The sequence below is a fragment of the Peromyscus maniculatus genome, chromosome 14 (genome assembly GCF_049852395.1).
Source record: "Peromyscus maniculatus bairdii isolate BWxNUB_F1_BW_parent chromosome 14, HU_Pman_BW_mat_3.1, whole genome shotgun sequence".
NCBI classification, from domain to species: Eukaryota; Metazoa; Chordata; class Mammalia; order Rodentia; family Cricetidae; genus Peromyscus; species Peromyscus maniculatus.
This window is the reverse complement of record NC_134865.1, coordinates 81,714,793-81,734,098: the sequence shown is the minus strand read 5'-3', so window position 1 is coordinate 81,734,098 and position 19,306 is coordinate 81,714,793. Positions and strand designations below refer to the sequence as shown.

At 45.1% G+C, this 19,306-nt stretch overlaps 1 long non-coding RNA gene across 1 annotated transcript; it reads right to left on the bottom strand.

The window, feature by feature from the left end:
* Positions 1–876: 876 nt before the first annotated feature.
* Positions 877–17,777, bottom strand: LOC143268496 (uncharacterized). The gene is made up of 4 exons (XR_013044542.1): positions 17,678–17,777; positions 17,051–17,140; positions 1,887–1,966; positions 877–1,002 (listed from the first exon to the last, which is right to left on the bottom strand). It is a non-coding gene; the product is annotated as an uncharacterized LOC143268496 (long non-coding RNA).
* Positions 17,778–19,306: the final 1,529 nt, after the last annotated feature.

Sequence of the window (19,306 nt, the reverse complement as noted above, 5' to 3'; positions counted from 1 at the left end):
ACTTGAAATACTTTAGATTCACACTGGCTTCAACCCCACCCACATCTTCTTTACAGCTGCCATGTGCACCAAGGCGTCATCCCAGATGGTCTGGGTACTGGCGGATAGTGAAACAGGTGACCTACATCATAAATGAAGTGTACGTCACCGGTCTACCATCCTCACAGCTACCCTGAAAGCAGAGGCCACTATCGGCCCTTCAGTCACGTTGCTGGAGTGATCTACAGCTACTTTGAGGAGGACCTTCTGAAAAGCCACCACACACCAAGAGTCATCACACAGTCCAAAGCCACAGGGGGCAGCCTCCCACCACCACAGGGACCCTGGCCTTTCTTCAAACTTGACTTCCCCTCCCAGGCCGAGTCCTGAGGCCATACCCCCATGTCCCACAGTCCAGGGTACAGCAGTCAAGGTCCCTTCCCTGAAGGCTTCATCAGGGACAGGAAGTACCTCCAGGGTGGGATTTGATACTAAAAAAGAGGTTTCCCGTGTATGTTTCATCATAAATAAAGAGAAGACAACACGGACTACCTCTCCTTCAAGTATCAATTAGCACTGGTCAGAAAGCAAACAAAGGCAAACAAAAATGGAACTGTCGAGTCTTCATGGATGCAAAGCACCAGGTGTCATGAGTCTTGGTAGGAGTGTCTGCCTTAAGCATCTGGTTCAGTGTCCCCTGGAGAGCAACCAAAAACCCTTTAAAATTTGACAGCAGAATTGCCTGAGAATATATCCCACCAACACAGACCGTTTGCACTCCATTTCTCTCCAGGTTTAAGGGTTTGCAGAAGGGAACCAGAGCCCCAGAAATTGTGCAGGCCTCAGGAGATAACCAGGGCAATGCAGCTTTCATCTAAAACAAAAGCAGTACATCAGGGGTGTTCCAGAATGATCCTCAGATTCTGGGTCCAAGAGGCAAGTGGGTGGTCTGAAGTAAGCTAGGCCCCAGGTCCTGTGTAGGCGCTGGCTCTGAGTCTGGGCAGTATCCAGGGAGGGTAAGATCTGAAAACAGACACATTATGGAGTGGGGGGAGAGGAAGTGAACTTCTGTCACCTTCTGCAGAGCAAAGCAGAAGAATGAGTCAGGAGGGGTCAGGCCCTACCCCCTCGATGGAGCCCTACAAAGGAGAACCACTGACTTCCTTAAAAGTCAGCACCTCCTCCAGCAAGTTCTTCACACAAAAGGTCCTGGGGTGTGTGCCAGATACCATGCAGAACATGAAAAGCCCTTGCCTCAGCTTATTCACCCTGGTCTAGGGCTGGCAACTACTGTCTGGTCCAGGAAGCTTCGTAACCAGGTATTTGCTACTGACAAAGGGCTGCCAGAATATCTGGCCCCAAGAAATATACCACAAAGGAAATTTTCTCCTCATGTACTGAAAGCTACATCACCTGCAGAAGCAGAATTGGGCTTCAGCACCAGCAGTACCTCCTGAGAGTCTACTGGACACCACAGTCAGTGGGCCACGCCCAGTGCTCAGCCATTACTCAACTCTCCCCAGATCAAGACTGAGGACAAAGCATCTCTCTAGTTGGTTTAACATCAAGCATTTCCTTACAGCCAAAATAAGGTCACTCTTGCATTCTGTTAGAACAGGGGCCCAGCTTTGTCCAGTTCTAGGGAGACTTCAAGGAGCTTCCTGATCTCAGAATCAGCTTTCATTCCCAAAGTCACTGACTGTATCCAAAGCATCCTTTCAGGATAATCTGGAGGCTGAAAGGCTTGGGTCTAGGCACTATCTGTCACAGTGGGTGTTTTGTACAATAGACAATCCTGTGCTGTGGGTTGGTTGATTGACAGCCCATCACAGCGCCTCCAAGGCAGTCTAGATTTGCGTGGGGATGGCTGTGTCTAACCTGTTAGATGCAAGGTGAATGCAACCCACCTGTGTGATTTGGGGTAGAACTGTCTCAGTGGCCATCATCTTCCCCAAGTTTACAACGCCACACTGGTTGAGAGGTCCTCCTGAGAATGGACAAGATATTGAAGGTTAGTGGCACAGTCAACAGAAATCTTATGCATGGGACAGGCTCTGTCACTCACTTGTTTGAGATATTTAGTCTGTCCTCAGCTGAAGCTGAGGCATGAGCCGTAAGTCCTCCAATGTGGGATCTGATGGGAAGGGAGGTTGACCAGATGTTTCAAACAGAAACCTCCCTTCAGCTTCCCCAATTAACACTGACAAGGCTACCTCTCACATCTTCCCAAACTGGACCTTCAGACCTGGTAGGCCTATTAAGTAGGCCTGGAAGGGTTAGGAGAACAAAGGACTCGAAGTCGCGACAATCCGTTGGCCTTGTGGCGAACCAGTTATTCCGGTCCCCTGGCTGGATGCTGACAGGACCATCCTTCCCCGAAACTGGGGTCTGGACCACGAAGCCTCCAAGATGGGATTTGATACTGAAAAAAAGGTTAGCTGGGTGTGTTTCATTCTCATCAAAGAAACAGAGACCCAGAAAACCTCTCTTCCGGTACCATCAATGAACACAGACAAGACTACCTCGGACTGTTCCCCAACTTGAACTTCAGACCTGGCAGGCCTGTTGAACGCAGGGTTGTACACTGGATGTTAGTCAAAGTGCTCAAGCAAGCCATTAGTTGAATATGAATATATCAGACAGCCATCCCTTCACATGCCCCAGTACAGCAGACCTCCATGGCATGATCCTGAAGTTGCATCACAAACAGAGAGCAGCGATACGGTAGAGACTGGCCATGGGACTTGCCACCATCTTGGGTCACCACAGAAAGGCACAGATGCCCTGAACCAAAGCTGATTCCTCCCATGGATTTAGCATAGAAATGTGCTAGGCCAGGTGACCTGTGACTTGTGTCATACATAAATTGCACACACTCTGGTCAGCTGACAACATGATCCTTGTCTTGAACTTGGATGGCCCCATGTCAAGGAAGGACTCCAAGTAAAGAGACAACATTGAAATCTCGTCCAACACCATCATATCAGGCACACATGTCAACAAATGCTGAGGATGCTGTCTCCAAGTCTAGCAGAGTGCAGCTGGTTTATTGTCTCTGTCCCCAAAAGTTGACATCTCTTCCAGGAAGTTCTCCAAGGGAAGGTTAGATACTGAGGGTTAGTGGACCAGGTCACAAACGGCACAAATATAGCGTGTGCTCTCTGGTCAACCACCTCACGTACCCACACATGTGTCACATGTCGATGCCACTTTCCTCGTCTGCAAGTCACCCCTGCCCACGAAGCTGCCAAGCCAGAGAAGTTTGCTGAGAAGGAGGCTGCCACGCAAGAGTTAGAGTCAGACACAAGAAAAGACAAACCCGCTGGGTTGCACTAGCACAGACTTAGTGTCCCCACCCCACAGCTGGTGTTAGCTCCAGGAAAGCTCGCAAGGCGGGATTAGATACCGCAAAGAGGTCGACCGTGTAATGTGCGCCATAAATGAAGCGAACGCGCCACGGACCACCTCTCTCCAAGTACCAAGCAACTGCAGTAGGGGGCACCGGGACACTGGCTCTTCCTCAAAGCAGATGTCACCTCCTGGAAGTCTTCCAAGGCGAGATGTGATATTGAGAAGAAGTAGACCATGTGTCCTACGTTAATAAATAAAGCGTACACACCATGGTCAACCACATCTGCAAATACCATGAGGTAACGCTGACCCCAGCTCTGTTTTCTTAATTTGGTGTTACCTCCAAGAAGCCCTCACAAAGTGTGTCACAAACTACTGGCAATTGGCAAGTGGGGCAATGACCACAAACTCATATTTAATGCCACTATGACTTCCAGGATGTCCTGTAAGGCTGGGGTTGGGTGCCAAGTATTAGTTGTGGAACAAATGGCCAGGGTCATAGATAACGAACACAGCCTGCAGCCAAGCACTGGGTAATCTGTGCTGGATAGCTCCTACTTCCCAAGTCCTGCTCTCAAGTTGGTATGGCTTCCAGAGAGCCTCTGGAGACTGGGTGATGCTGAGATGTGGTGGACCATGCTGCACACGCCATAAGCAATGCACACACTTGACAGTCTACCATCTCCCCAAGCACTGTGCTGAAGCCAGACCAGGATATTTCCCATGAAGTTGGCTTGGCCTTTAGGAAGTCCTCCACGACTGACTTGTGATATTGAGAAGATGTGGACCATACTACATACGATATAGAATTAGCGCATGTACTATGGTCAACCATCTTTTCAGGTATCAAGAAGAGAGGGTGGTGTAGGAGCTGGTGTCTTTCCTTTTATGGCTATCACTTCCAGGAAGCCCTCTAGGGCGAGATGCAGTGTTGAGAAGAGACCACCATGCATTGCCTGCTGCAGATGCAATAAAAATAGCAGAGAAGAGGCCCGAAAGGACCTGAAGTGAAGTCCCTGTAACTAGTGCTGTGCCTTCTAAGAAATATTGCTCCCAAGAAGCCCCCAAGGTGCATTCGCTGTTACGGGAAGGTGAACCAAATAACATGCGTTGTAAGAAAAGCAAGAAGCATGGTCAACTTCTACCCGGAGGCACCTGTCCTGCTGCCTGGTCCCCTGAGGTTAATGTGACCTCATTGGAGACCTTCAAGGCTGAAGTTGATATTGAAAAGAGTAGGCCATGTTATACACGCTGTTAATAACACACATGCAGTTTGGCTGAGCCCTCTTCAGGTACCATGAGGTCATTGCTGATGCAAGAACCAGTGCCCACCCTGTCTCTGAGGCTGACAGCATCTTCAGTAAGTTCTCCAAGGCTGAGTTGGAGGGAAGGAGAAGTAGGCCAAGAAGCAGGTTTGATCTGTAAACCCACGTGGTGGGGGCACTAGAATATTCATGGTTCAGTTATCTTCCTTCAGACGGCTAGACTTGATATGGAAAAAAAAAAGATACCGTACACGAAGCATCAGTGGATAAAAAAACTGAGTGTGTCTTCATGCACCTGGTTTGGCACTGTATCATGCACACCTATCTGCCCTTCCATGGGCACAATGTCTTGAAGGTGTCTGATGGCAGCTTTGAAGATGATGAAAATATGCAGCATCCCTTGATCATGAGCATTTGTGGTACCAATTCCCACTTCTTCAAGTCCTGTGGGGGGAGGGGACATGCCCAGGTGGCATGTGGGACATCTTCCTGGAGGTTGTTGTCATCTTGAAGAAGCCTTAAAGGCTGCGCTGAAGCAGAGTAACACTGTGTCACAAAAACTAACAGAAAAAGCTTAAAAAAAAAGCAGAGATGTTTGGCCAAGCAGCCCGACGTGGGGAGCGAGCCACAACATGGCTTCTTCTTTCACTTCAGGCTCGCTCCAGGGTGGTATGGACTGGATGGCTGGGCTGGATACCAAGAAGCGGTTTACCATCCCACATACATACTTAAAATGTATGTGGGACGGTAAACCATTTCTTCAAGTACCGCTTGATGGCAGGACAGCTGTAAGAAGGCTTGTGTCTGTCAGGTTGTCTCAGGACACCTCTTCAGGGCTGGTGTTGAGAAGCAGCTCATGGAGTCTACTAACCAGGAGTTGCCTAGACACCCATGTCACTGAGGTCACGAATAGCACTGATCCCAGAAAAGCATTATGGTCTCCTCCCCAGAGGTGGCAAGAGTTCCCAAGGCAGAGCTTGACAGAGGAAGAGGGAGACTACGTCATTTCCCATCATGCAGCAAAGAAAACATGCCATATGAGAACCATCTCTTCCAGTGTCATGGAGAAGCCCCGATGATGAGTCTAGTGGCGTCTCCCCGAAGACAGCGTCCTCTCCAGGAGCCTCGGGGATGGATTTGATACTGAGGGTTAGTGGACCGTGTTACATACGTCACAGATAAAGCGTACGCTATACGGTCTACTATCTCTCCAAGTACCACACAGAGACGCCGAGGACAAAGGCTGAGGGCACGTCCAGAAAGCCCTCAGGGCTACTGAGCTGGTGGAATGTCGAGTCTGGTTGGGCACAATGCATGCATCATGCGGCAGGCACACACAAGCCAGGAGTCTCATCTTCATGTCAGGATTGATACCAGCAATTCATCCCCCAAATGGGCAACTCTTCCAAAAAGCCCATAGCGGCTGCAGACAAATGATGCTGTGGGTCTTATTGCTGCTCAAATGGCCACTGTGTGTTAAAGGGGTGGGGAGTTGGACACAGTGGGAGTAAGGACATGCATGACGGAGACTACTGTGGGTTTGGGGGAGGGGTGCAAAATTAGGAAAGCCAAATGGCCTGTATGCAACAAAAAAGATGACCTGGCTAGTTAGATCAGGCCAAGCAAATGTATCAAGGCTTTAGAGGCCCAGTCACATCTCCTTGTGAATCCCATTCATAACCATAGGAAAACGATGCCACCAGAAAAGGAAAATGGCACATCTGTTCCAACCAAAGGCAGTTCCAGGAGGCCCTCTGAGGTTTAGTGAAGAAAAGAGAAAGTATTATTTCGGTCAAACACCTCCTACCTAGACTCAAAACCACTGTTTCAACACCATACTTGGTACTGCCACTAAAATCCCCACTGACATTGGACTTAACAAGAGTTTTGCACATTAGTGCAAAATGGCAGCTTCACCAGGAGCAGAAAGCATTTCTGCAATGCTCAGAGCAGGTAGGTCCTGCTACACAGGTAGGCCCCCTTTGGGGGAGAACTGGCTCCATGCAGCCTCCAGAGCTGGCTAGCTGGGAGATGTCCCACAGACATCTCATACATCTGTCACATGGAAAACCATGTCTCCAAGTACTATGACTGGAGATACCAAAAGTCCCCAAAGGGCTCACTGAGTGCCCAGAAGATGCTGGTCTTGCTGTAGGTCAAATATCAGCATAGCAACAGAAATCACACGGAGCGGTGTGAGGATGCACCGATTCTCTTCCTCGCTGTTGGTAACACCTCCGGGGTGCCCTCCGAGGATGGATTGGATACTGAGAGTTAGTGGACCATGTTACATAGGTCAAAAACATAACGCCTACGTTCCATAGTCTACCATCTCTTCAGGAACCATGGGATGGTGTTGACCCCTAGAAACCTGGGCCTCGTCCCTGAAGCTGACGTCACTTCCAGAAAGCTTTTCTGAAGCCTGATTTGGCAGTGGGAAGCAGGTGTGGTGAACAGCACACTGTCCTCGAATGGTCGAGTGATGCTGAAGGAGAGGCGTCATCTCTCCTCTGAGGTAGCACATCCTATGAAGGCCATGGCAAGTTGGAAAGGTCAACTGCTGTGCTAACCATGTTCTGAACTTTATGAGCTCAGCCTTTGCACAAATGACGGCCAACAGTCAGCTCATCTTGACCAAAAGAGACCCATAACGGCACAGATTACTGTGTGAAAGACTTCTAGGTAGGTGGTACCTACCAGGCCCACCCACACTATGGTCATCCTTGCCAAGCACCACCCATGTAGACACAAACTCAGGGCTCAGAAAGCCAGTACTTCCCCAGCTCCTAGTAAGACCCTTCCCCTCTGATGGTGCCTCTGTCTATATAGCCCCCCATAATGTGTATAAAACTATGAGGCTTGATCATCTCCAGAGAAGGCCAAGGCAGATTCCTGGGCTTGCCTGCACAAGAACATGACCATCCATCAAGGTCTTGGAGGCCAATGTCCACTGAGCCACAGCCCTGCATGCCTACTCTAAATGCGCAAGTCTTTAGAATGCTACTCAGGGCTCCAGTCACTTCCCTGATCCCAAATGGATGAGACAATTCCCTATGCCATGTGGTCCTTTGCTCAGTCCACTCCTCTACACTGGCCAGAGCATCACTGCTTATACCATTCTCAAATCCAATACCATGCTGCCTCCCCCAGAGCTCTGCACTATCCCATCGAATTCCTGCCTAGCATCTCCCAGCTCATCCTATTGCCATACACCTCTGCCTATTCTCCACCCAATGACTTTCCATGTGTTCTGTCTTGAATATGAAACACCGAGAGGGTATATAGTCAGAGCAAAAAGCCATGGTGCTCTGCCTTCCTGCAGACTCCAGATTAGCAGGGAAAACCCACATGAAAATGGATTCTACAGAACATGGATTTCAAGAGGTAAAGGCTGAAGAGTTACAAAGAAGCAAAGAGTAGTCAGCAAGATCTGGGAAACTTGTCCCACGTTTTGAGCAGCAGAGGAAGGGTGAAAGGCTTTGGGGAGGAAGAGGAGACGAGAGTCGGCAGTGTAAGGAAGAAGCAGAGCCCTAAGGAGAATGAAGAGAAGCGAGCAGAGCATGGGGCTAGTGGGCAGAATATGGTAAGGAAGAGCATTTCTGTGATGGGGATGGGGTAGGCGGAACCAGAAGCCACCCTGATGGAGCACAGGTCATGCAAGGCTTTGTAACAACGGTCAAAGACCTTGGCCGTTACCTTCAGACAAAGGGAAGATATTACCAGTTGATAAAGGCCACAGTGAGTTTCCTGTTTTGTCCAAAGAAGGCATTACTGGCAGCAAGGGCAGGAGCAGAGAGCAAGAGCTCAAGAAGGGAAAACGAAACTCAGGGAGCAAAGAGGTCACAGACATGGAGCAGAGAGAACAGGCTTTGGATCCCATGAGGGAAAGCCAGAGAAAAGTTGGTGGTACCCCAATGCAGGTGTGAAGCAGCAGGTAGTAAGCAAGTGTCCATGAACTCCCTACCGCCCAATGCACAAATGCTTGGCAAAGGGTTAGTTGAGGGGCATCATGTTGAGCTGTGGCGCTAGGCAGCCAGGAGTGTCAGGTTGAGACTGACTTCACAGTGGGTGGAGCCTGAAACACAGGTGAGCATTCAGAAGAGAGTTACCCCTCTGCCCCTGTGCAGAGGGGTCCACGCAGTGGGAGTTGTGGGCAGGGAGCCAAGTATACATGAGCTCTGCCAGGCTGCCAAGAGGGAAGGGAATGACGACTGATGGCTGAGCTGTATAAGTGTGAAGGCACTCGCTAGAACATTTGTAAGATGTGGAAGGATGGTTGACTCCAGAATAGAGAAGGAGAAGATGGTGTGTGGGGTTCTAGAGGAGATGGGAGGGATGGGGTGCAAGCTCAGAGCCTATACTGCTGGATGCTAAGCAGGAGGGACCAAGGAAACGGAAATATGGGATGAGGCTGAGGTGGAAAGTCCCTGTTCAGGGAACCTTGGAACACAAGTCACTGGCATCTCTTCTTGCTTTGGGGACTTCTCTGGTACAAGAAGGAAATGCATGGTCCTCAGATTGGCATCCCTTGTGCCAGGCATAGGGCACACATGCCACAGTGTAATACAGAAGAAAGAGCCAACTACAAATGACAGAACCAAACTCGGAGAGCATCCTTGTCCTCCCAGACAGAGTAACATTTGCTTCCAGGGTAACTGGAGAGCCAAGCATCCCACCTTCTTACCCATAGCACCATCTCCTGTAGCCAGCTTGACCCTGAACATCTCCACTCAGTCTGGCTTTTCTTGTACCCTCAGGCTCAATGTCTCCTCTGCCCCCTCTCCTCTGGTCTTGTTGTGAGTCTTCTATTCCCCCAAGTACTCCCTTCCCTTAAGAATCCACTCTTCCTCATGATCATTGACTTGAGCTATCTTCATATGCTGACCATGTTCTTTCAGACCCTCAACTAGTGGGTCACATGTCTAACTTGTGCCATGCTGGCTCAGAACTCACACCTTACAGCAGCATGCAGTGTAGATGAGGGAGAAATGGGAGAGATGGTGCCACTCCACAGAGACAAGAGATCAGGAAGCACACAAGGTATCCCTGGAGGGCCATGGGATCTATACTGTAGAAACAGGAAGGAGGCTCTGCCCCCGCAGCAGAGCCAAGTCTCAGAAGACAATGTGGAACATTCACATCTCCCAAAAAAAAAAAAAAAAAAAAAAAGCAGGGCATGGTGCTGAAGAAAGGTAAGTGGGGAAACAGGGAGAGACCCCATAGGATCCTGTTACCGGGGAGATGTGAAAGGGGTGACACCTGGCTACCAATCATTCCACAAAGAAACCAGAATGACTACATGTAACTAGGGGCAACTATGGTTTTGAAGATGCTGAACTATAAGCCCACATAGATGCTGGAAGCTGGCTGAGCACTTTCCAAACCAGCAGAGCGAAAGAAAATAAAAATGTGTAACAAAAGATAGCAGGGGGAAAGAGGACAAAAGAAATAAGGCATAATTTTTCTAAAGCTCAAACATGACAATCAAGGGAAAATGTAAATGGGTTTTTGGACCCTCAAAGAGAAAGGATTTTCAATTTGGGTCAAAGGCCTCAAATCCAAACTATATGTTGTCAATTTAAGACAGATTACAAATAAACTTGAAAAACTGCAAAAGCCAAGAGATGGCCCAGAAAAATAGGAAGGCCTCAATTTCCCCGCATTCAGCTCGGAGGCAGCCCACACAGCATGCATCTCAAACATCAGGCAATTTAGTCAGCAGCTGGCAGCCAGAAGCCAGTCTCTCTCAACGCCACCCTGGCTTGCCATACACAGCAATGGGTTCAGTTTGCTTGTGCAGTTGATGAAATAGTTAATTGCAGAAGTTTTCCAAGAGTGTTGAGGGGTTGACCCTCACCCGCACGCCGTTACACTGTGAGAAATGTGCCCAGTACCCAGCCCTCAGGGACATGCCACCTCCAACCAAAACAGGGTAGCTTGAACTCGTTCTCTTTCAGTTATTGGACCACTAGGTAACATTTGGTCCAGAGAAAGGTTTTTAGCAGTCCTTGTAAAATGTTAATCATGTTTTGCTTTTGTTTTAAATAAATGAAAATGGAAATATAAAATATCTGATAACTGGTGAGAACCCTAATCTTGTAAATACATAAAGTAGATGAATATGAAAGTCACTGGGCAGGTTCAAAGCAGCCAATCTTTGACTTAAATTTGAGACAGTCAATTGCGTATTTGAAGAGCAGAAGGGAGAAGCATTATGGGACATATGAGATTGCTTTGGCAGGTCCCCAAAGAGGAAGTCTCCAGTTCAAATAACATGTCGCCTTCATTAGATGCTTCCAGAAGCAATTATATGAAAAAGGTCATCTAACATAGAAATGAAACATCAAAAGAAAACTGCAATTCTGTAATTTCATGTCAGGTTGGTGAAACCTGTTAAAGATGGAGGAGGCAATCCATGACGGGGGCATGGCATCCATGAACATCACGCAAGGAAACATAAGACATCAAAATATGGAGAGTAAAATTATAGGAACAGTTTTCAAAGTTTCTCAGTTATAAGAACATCAACTAGGAAAAAGCAAAAAACTGAAAAGACCAAATGATAGACAGACCTCAAATCCAGACCCAACATCATATTTAACAGAGACTGAGAAATAAAAGATGTTCATTTCATCAATATTGGGTTTTCCTGCCCCAAGTGCTAAGCAATATAATAGAAAAACATTGCAAACTCCCAGAATAAGACTAAAACTCTGGTTATTTATAAAATTCAAACCTTGTCTAAGAAAATCCAAAAGAAACAAATGAAAACTAACAAGATTAAATTTCTTTATATCAAAATCTATGTCCTATAAACAAGTAGTGCATCTTGTTTTAAAGACCCATGAAACATTTACAAAGTTGATTATATTTTGCTTGAAAAGGCATCAACAAGTTTCCCCAAAATAGAATTTGTGTGCACATTCTTTAGCCACAATAAAATATAATCCCATTTGAGCAGAAAGCATGGAGGTCAACATACAACCCAAATAAAGCAGACGTGAGTTTTAAAGGGAAGTCTAATTTTCACATTTCATTCAGATAACCATCAAAGAACAAAAAAATCCTAATTACAAATGTTCGGAATCCCTGAGAAGACTACATATTGAAGCATAGGACATGAAGTCAAAGTTGTAATGAAAGGCAAAGTCATACCATGAAGTATTTCAATCATCAAAGAAGAGCAGCAGTTGGGGATACATAGACAGACTGAACCAGCTTAAGGGAAGTGGAAGGCAGGGACAGGTAAAGATAAAGGCAGGCATCAGTGAACACAGTCACACAAAACGTTGAATTGAGAAAATCAGTCCAAGAACCGACTTTTGAAGAAAAAAGTACAGACATTTCTTCAGATCATATATTAAAGAGATAAAGTATGCATATATGAAATAAAGAGAAGGTGATCTAGCCATAGGAATATAAAAATTCGTTATAATATAACATTACTTGTAACTCTAAGCCAATAAAAAATTTTAAATTTCAGAATGAATTATGTCCTGGGATTAGCAACATCTAAAGGGAATTGAGGCTCACTATGTCAGATACATGATGACATACTTTATCTCTTTATCTTCTCAGTGGCCCTTTTTAGGCTGTCATTTTAACCACTTGACAAAGGAGGAAACTAAGCATAGGAAGGAGACAGTGTTCCCAAGAACTCCATGAGAAAGAATTAAGCTCAATATATCTAAAGGCTTAACTACTGCAATATATCAGAAGAGGCAGGACTTTTAAAGATACAGAAAGTGAAAAGATTCCAGTAAATACACAAGAAACAGAAAGCACTGTGAGAGGTTTCCCAGGGGATTAATGTCAGCAAATTCAAGTTTTCATGGAACTTTTCATTCAAATGCTGTATATATGGTACAGAATATAGAAAAAGATGAAGTGACACCTGGTTCATTTTACAAAGTTATGTTGGCTGGAAGCAGACAACAAACACATTGGAAAAATCCTGAATTAGACACTTGCAGAGCAAATCTTATTAGAAGGACAACATACTACAATCAAGTACACTTAAAAGTTAGGAAACATTATTATAATTCATTGTACTGACAGAGAGAAACAACACAAATATCTCTCAGACATTAAAAAAAGCATTTCATAAAATTCTAAATCCATTTCTGAACCATATATGAACTTGGAATACTGCATGAGAAAAAAAGAAAGAAAGAAAAGTCTAGACTGAAAAATACTTTGTAACTGTACCCAACAATGAAACAGAAGGCAGATTTCTGTTACTAACAATTTGTCTTAGAATTTATAGACAATGCAATAAGATAAGAAAAAGTCATCAACAGGACAACATGGAAGAGATAAACTATAAAGCATATGAGAAACGAGCAGCTCTACTTGGAGATTTAAAATTGCTCAATGAAAAGCTCGTAGAACAAAATAACTCAATGAGACAGGTAGAAACTAGAAATACATAGAAGTCCCAACATACCACTGACAAGGAATTCAAAAATACAAAGGAAAGGGGCCAGGCTCACAACAGAGGCAACACTTAATTCTCTGAAATAATCTTGCTGACAAATTGTGAATATGCCAAATTTGACAAGTAATTCATATATAAACTAAAAACTGCAAAATAGCATGCAGAGTTTTCTTTACTGCTTTGTTGTTGTTTGTTCATTTTGTTTTGTTTGAGATAGGGTTTCCCTCTGTAACCAGTCTGGCCCTGAGTTCATGATCCATTTGGCTCAGTCTCCTAAGTACTGAGATTACAGGCATGCACCACAATGTTCAGCTTTAACAGACAACTTTATAAAATTCCACAGAAAATCTACTGTGTTTTAAACTTCAAAGAATCACTAAAATCCACCTGAAAGAATAAACAAATGAGACTAACAGGAAAAAAATATTAAAAGAGAAAATGAAGAAAGATTATTGCCAGTGAACAATGATTCAATGTAACATTAATACATAAAAATCAAGTCCAGCTGACCTAAAATTTTAATAGGCCAAGAGAAGTAGGGAAAGTCAACACAAGAATCAAAACTGTAGAGGTACATATGGGGGGTTAGAGACATGGCTCAGTGGTTAAGAGCCAGAAGATCCAGGTTTGGTTACCACATGGCGGTTTACAACCACGTCTAGCTTTCTCTCGTTCCAGGCAAACCAATCCCCTCTCTGGTTACCATAGCACTGCACACACATAGTGCACAGACACATGCAGCCAAAACACCCACGCACGTGTTTAAAAATGATATGCAAAGCAGCAAATGTAGAAATTGTATATTTTTCATCATGATTTAATGGGTTAAATATTAAAATATAAAACATGAAGCTACAGAAATTCTAGGAAAAAAAAACTGGATTGACTATTTGTATGAGCTTTATTTGGAAAATACCTTTCTATCCAAAAATAAAATACAAATGAAGAAACTATAAGAGAAAAATGAATGATATATTTCTCAATAACCTAACAATTTTTATCTTAATACTTATTTTAATATCTATGTGGGGAAGGGGAGGGAGGTGTGTGTGTGTGTGTGTGTGTGTGTGTGTGTGTGTGTGTGTGTGTGTGTGTGTGCTCCCATGTGCAGGTGTAACCAAGGCCAGAAAAGGGTATCAGATTCCCTGAAGCTGGAGGTAGACATGGTTGTAAGCTGCCTAGCATGGGTGCTGGGAACTAAACCCTGGTCCTCTGTAAGAGAAGTTCAAGCTCTTAACTGATGATCTATCTCTCCAGTCCCACAATTTTGAATAAAAGGCTCCATTAACAAAATTAAATGGAAAATGAGAGAAAAGGCGACGGCGGCGGCGGGGGGTGGTGGTGCGGATGAGAGGCAGCATATGACAGAAAATTAAGAAGGCAAATGTGGGGGGGGGAGACTTAGCAATATTATAGAATCAGCCAGAGAGGTCCAATACATAAATGAGGTACTCAGGGGAGGGGGAAAAAAGAGAGAGAAATTGGTTTATAAATTCAAAAGAGTTTTTGGATCAAAAGAGTGAAAATGGGTAAGCATAGATCCAAATCAACACAGAAGCAATGAAATTCTCAAACAATGAGAGAAAACACAAAAATCCCACAAATTCCTGCAAGATTGAAGAATGACAAGTGCTTAAGGCTCCTCAAAATAGGCTAGAAGACAAGGCTTTTGTATCTGTGATACTTTTGGTTGGGTCTCTCTCTCTCGCTCTCTCTCTCTCTCTCTCTCTCTCTCTCTCTCTCTCTTATCCTCAGAGTTTCTAAACTGTTTTCTTTGACATTGTTTTCCCATTTCTAAGTCTATGTATCTTTGAAAACCTGAGGGGGAAAGTCTGTAACTTAGAATTTTATACCCAGCTGCTGAGTTACCAATGTCAAGGTAGACATTTTCCTATTCAAATGTGAAAGGTCTTCAGAAGTTTACTTCCCATGAATCTTTTCTCTTGAAACTCTAGCAAAACAGAAGATTAACCTCCCAAAACAGATAGCATGATATCTATAAAAGCCAAGGACCCATCTAGGGAGGAAAAAAAAAAAAAACAAAGGAACCTATCCCCAGGAGGAGAAGACGGGAAAATGAAGATGGTGGCAGTCTAAAGTTAGCCCACAAGAAGAAAGAAAAGCTGACTCCAAAATGAAATTTCACCATGTTATGCATGTGTCTTAAACAACCCCTGTTTGTATGTATTATCCAGAGCCACACTTAAACCAAGACAAAACTGAACAACAATGGGAAAAGCGCTCTCTCTCTCCCCCTCTCCAGAAAAAGGGAGGAGATGAATACTCAGGACATTGTTCATCTTTGTGGACATATTCACACTCTTAGAGGGGTGTGAACTCTTGTGTATTGATCAAACCAACATTTCAAAATAATCTATTGGGAGGACAGTACAGGGGTGTGTGTGTGCGGGGTGAAGACAAGGGCATATGTAAAAGAGAGCTAAATGCTTGTCTTCAACAATAGAACAATCAGAATGATGCCTAAGCTTAAAAAAAATCACACACACAAAGAAAGAAAATCAAGAAGCAGAAAAACAAGAATGTTACTTAGCGTTATGGATGTAAATGTCAAGAGAATCAGTTAAAGCAGTTACAGGTAACGCATAATATTCGGGTGGAGCCGGGAGGGTGGGAGGGCTGATGCTTCTTTGACAACCTTGTAGAAGGATCTGGCTCTTAAAATGATGTGTATGCATGAGTTTGACAAAAAAACACAAAAACTAAAGGAATAATGAAAAGCGCAAGGAGCCTGAGCTGGCAATTTAGATACAAATACCCCACAAAGAGGGCGGAAAGGTGTTCTGTGCCACTGTGATAAAAGCTGTGGGGATGGAAATGGTGAAATGTCATGTTTTGACAAATCAGCAAAGGTTAAAAACTCTGATAATTCCCAGAGCAGCAGGCACTTTCTCAAACTAATTTTGAAAACATAATGGGCAAAAAGTTTGCAGAGGGTAATTTGGCCATGTGCTCACTCCTCCTGACAGAGCCACTCGCTTATACAAAGAACGGCAAGATACTGGTCAGAACTGTGAAGGGATAGCACATAGAGAAGCCTCCTAACATCCACCACCCAGCTTTGCATCTGTCTGCAGATGGACACACACAGACCAATTATGTCAATTATAGTCACTGGCTAGACCCCTACATGACCATTAAAAAAACCAAAGATGGGAAATTACTGAATGGCATGGGGCAGTGTTTAGGATACATAAGCAGATGAGAAAAAATAGCAATGATGAGCTCAATTAAATACACACACACACACACACACACACACACACACACACACACACACACACACTATAGGAATAAACCAAAAACCAAACACTATTAGCCAAAGTTGGCAGTGGTTATCTTTGAGTGGCATGGCTATGAAAATTTTGTCACCTCCCCATATTTTCCATGTTTTTCCAAAGAACAGGAACTTCTACGAAATGAGAAATTTTTTTTTTAAAAAATATCACATGATAAATGTGATTTCTTAGCTTAGTATCTTCTAGAGGAGAGCCACACATGGACCCTGTTTTTTTGTTTCCCCTTGGCAGTCTATAGTTTATAAAATGCAACTGTCTAAAGGCCAGGCTGGCTGGAAACTTGCAATGCTCCAGCCTCAACCTCTCTAGAGCTGGGGTCCCAAGTGCACACCATGACATCTGTCTTGTTTGCATCATTTTAAAAAATATTACAGGTGGGGGGGAACAGAGGTTATCCAAGCCCCAGATTGAGCTGCTAGAAAGGATCCTGGTATCAAGTCATCTGTGATGACCAGAGATGTGGAAATGGGGGCCTTGTCTGGCCATTCTTGCCTTCCACTCAGAGAAGCCACTGCCAGAAGTAGCTAATGCTACTCTTCAAGAGGAGCCAGTGTACCTGGCCTCCCCACAGTCTGTACAGGCATTCCAGCTCACTTGGAAAGCTCATCTTTCAGTGCTTACAATCCAAGCAGCCACCATATAAAATCTGGTCTTGTCCCTGACACACAGCATTGAGAGTAACCAGAAAAAGTAGAGCTTACCCAGCAAGATTGGCACTGCTCCTTTGGCATTTGTCCTCACAGGAAGCTGGATCAGGCAACCAAGCCTCTAAAGGTTCTCTTTCGGGGGACCTTCCAAGACAAAGTGGGCAAGTCACAAAACAAAATCCAGCAGAGCGTATTCCCAAACCTGTCTGCTCAGGAGACCTGGAGGAACTATGCTCCTTCTGAGAAAGGAGACTTCGGGAATAGAGAGTTGGGTCAGGCCCGGGTGCTACCCTCCAGCTGTAGCAAGTAGGAAGACATCATCCAGGATTTTTGACCTTGTATGTAGCTCAAAAGGAAGTGAGGATCAGGGAATAGAGGGATGCTTAGAACACAGCTGGGGGGAGACTTGGTGCAGGAGTGGAAGGAAGGAAGTGAATGGAGATAAAGAACCCAGGCTAGTGGGCAGGACTGGCCAACTATACCCCACACCCAGGGTCAGTCTGCTGACTTATTGCTACCACTGGCATTTACCATCTTTGAACTGAGGCACACATAGAATTATGCTGGTGGGACCTTTATATGGCACTAGTCAATCTTGGTCTATATTGCCTTCATTGAAGGTTTTAAGGATTTAAATGACCATTGAAAGCCCATTTTCCACCCTGTAGTGAGAATACTAACCGTGACTTATGTCTGCAGAGTCCACTGCTTCCTATGTGGTCACTGTCCCATCCACTTGGTGACCACCATGGGTGCTTTTCACAGGCTCTTATTATTTGAGAATTTAGGGCCCAGCAGCTTGCTTGGATCCTGGGAGTACGATAGTTCTGGCCACATCATTCTTGGCCCAAGAGTTGAGCTCCATGGCTCTCATTGCTAGGGAAAAATGGACCAAGGTTAATGACAGTTGGGTACCCACTGAATCTGCCCCCACAGTCAGAGAATGAAGCATATTGGAGCTAATGAGTGCCAATAACCAAGCTTTGGGGTGAGGTGAGCTTAGAGAGCCAGAGTAGGGTACGGGATGGCTCTGATTCTACACAAAAGAAAGAGAAGGGAACCATGCTGCTGGGCTGTAACCTATGTGGGCCATGTCTTTGGAAAAATGCTATTTGGGTTGGGTACTGGCAGGAAGGACTATTCCAGATGCTTCTCTGCATGGCTTTCAGAATGGTCACTAAACTGGGAGTTACCTAAGTTTTGTTATTCCAATGAGCAAATCATAGAACATGTTACAATACAAATAGGATGGAAGCTAGAGAGCAAGGCTCTGAGTAGACACAAAAATGTCTAGAAAGGAGACATACCCCAGATATGAAATCGTTCCTTTTTTTTTTTTTTTTTTTTTTTTTTTTTTTTTTTTTTAAAGATGTCTGAGATCTGACCTGTGGTTTCAGGCTCAGAGACCATCATAGTTAGGCACATCACTAAATGAAGCCAGGAGCTCAAAAATACTCCATGCAGCAGAGGTGAAGGGACAGCTGATGGAAGGGAGCCCTAGAGCTGGCCGAAGAACTAGCCACAGTCTCCGGCCACTGATGATACTGGAACTATGCTGAGAACGGGCTCTGGTAACAGGAAGGATAACTTCTACACAGTCCTAAAGACGATGGTGGGAGAGCGTGTGAGTTTAAGGGGAAATAAAATATCATCAACTGCATCTGAAATTAAGAGCAAGTATGCAGGGGGACCTCGGAGGATGGGAAGAAGGAAGTATGCACCTAAGTCTAGGCCAGGTGAAACAAACCTTAGCTCCCTCAAAAGCTACAACAGTGAGGGAGAACTCATGTTACCATGGTGTCCCTATTACACATGGGAAAACTGAGGCAGGGCTAGGCAATCACATGGTCAGCTCAATTCTCTGAAGAAGGGAAGCAATGCCTCTCTTTATAAAAGCCAAAGAAAAATGCTGAGTCCTCCTGGGAGCTTGAGAGGCAGGCCAAAAGAGCTGGGCCAAAGAGGTCAGCATGTTTCACTCCATCTGGATATAGAGGTGCAGACACAGGTGGGCCATGAAGACTTTGAAGAGATGGAAAAACACACCCTCTATCTGGGGGAGCTTCTGCCTGCTTCCAGCAGTCTGCCAGGCAGAGCATGCCCACATGGCATGGAGTAGGAGATACACATGACCAACAGTGAAAAGAAACCAACTTGTTTCTTACAGTTGAGTTCTGGGACTTCTCCAAGGATACACAAGGGTACCTCCCTGGGCGAAGAAAGAAAATACCAGGTCTCCTAATCATTCCCTCCTTTGGAAAAGTGAGGCCTTGGGACACAGTTCGCACTGGTCCTACCCCTACACCCCTATAG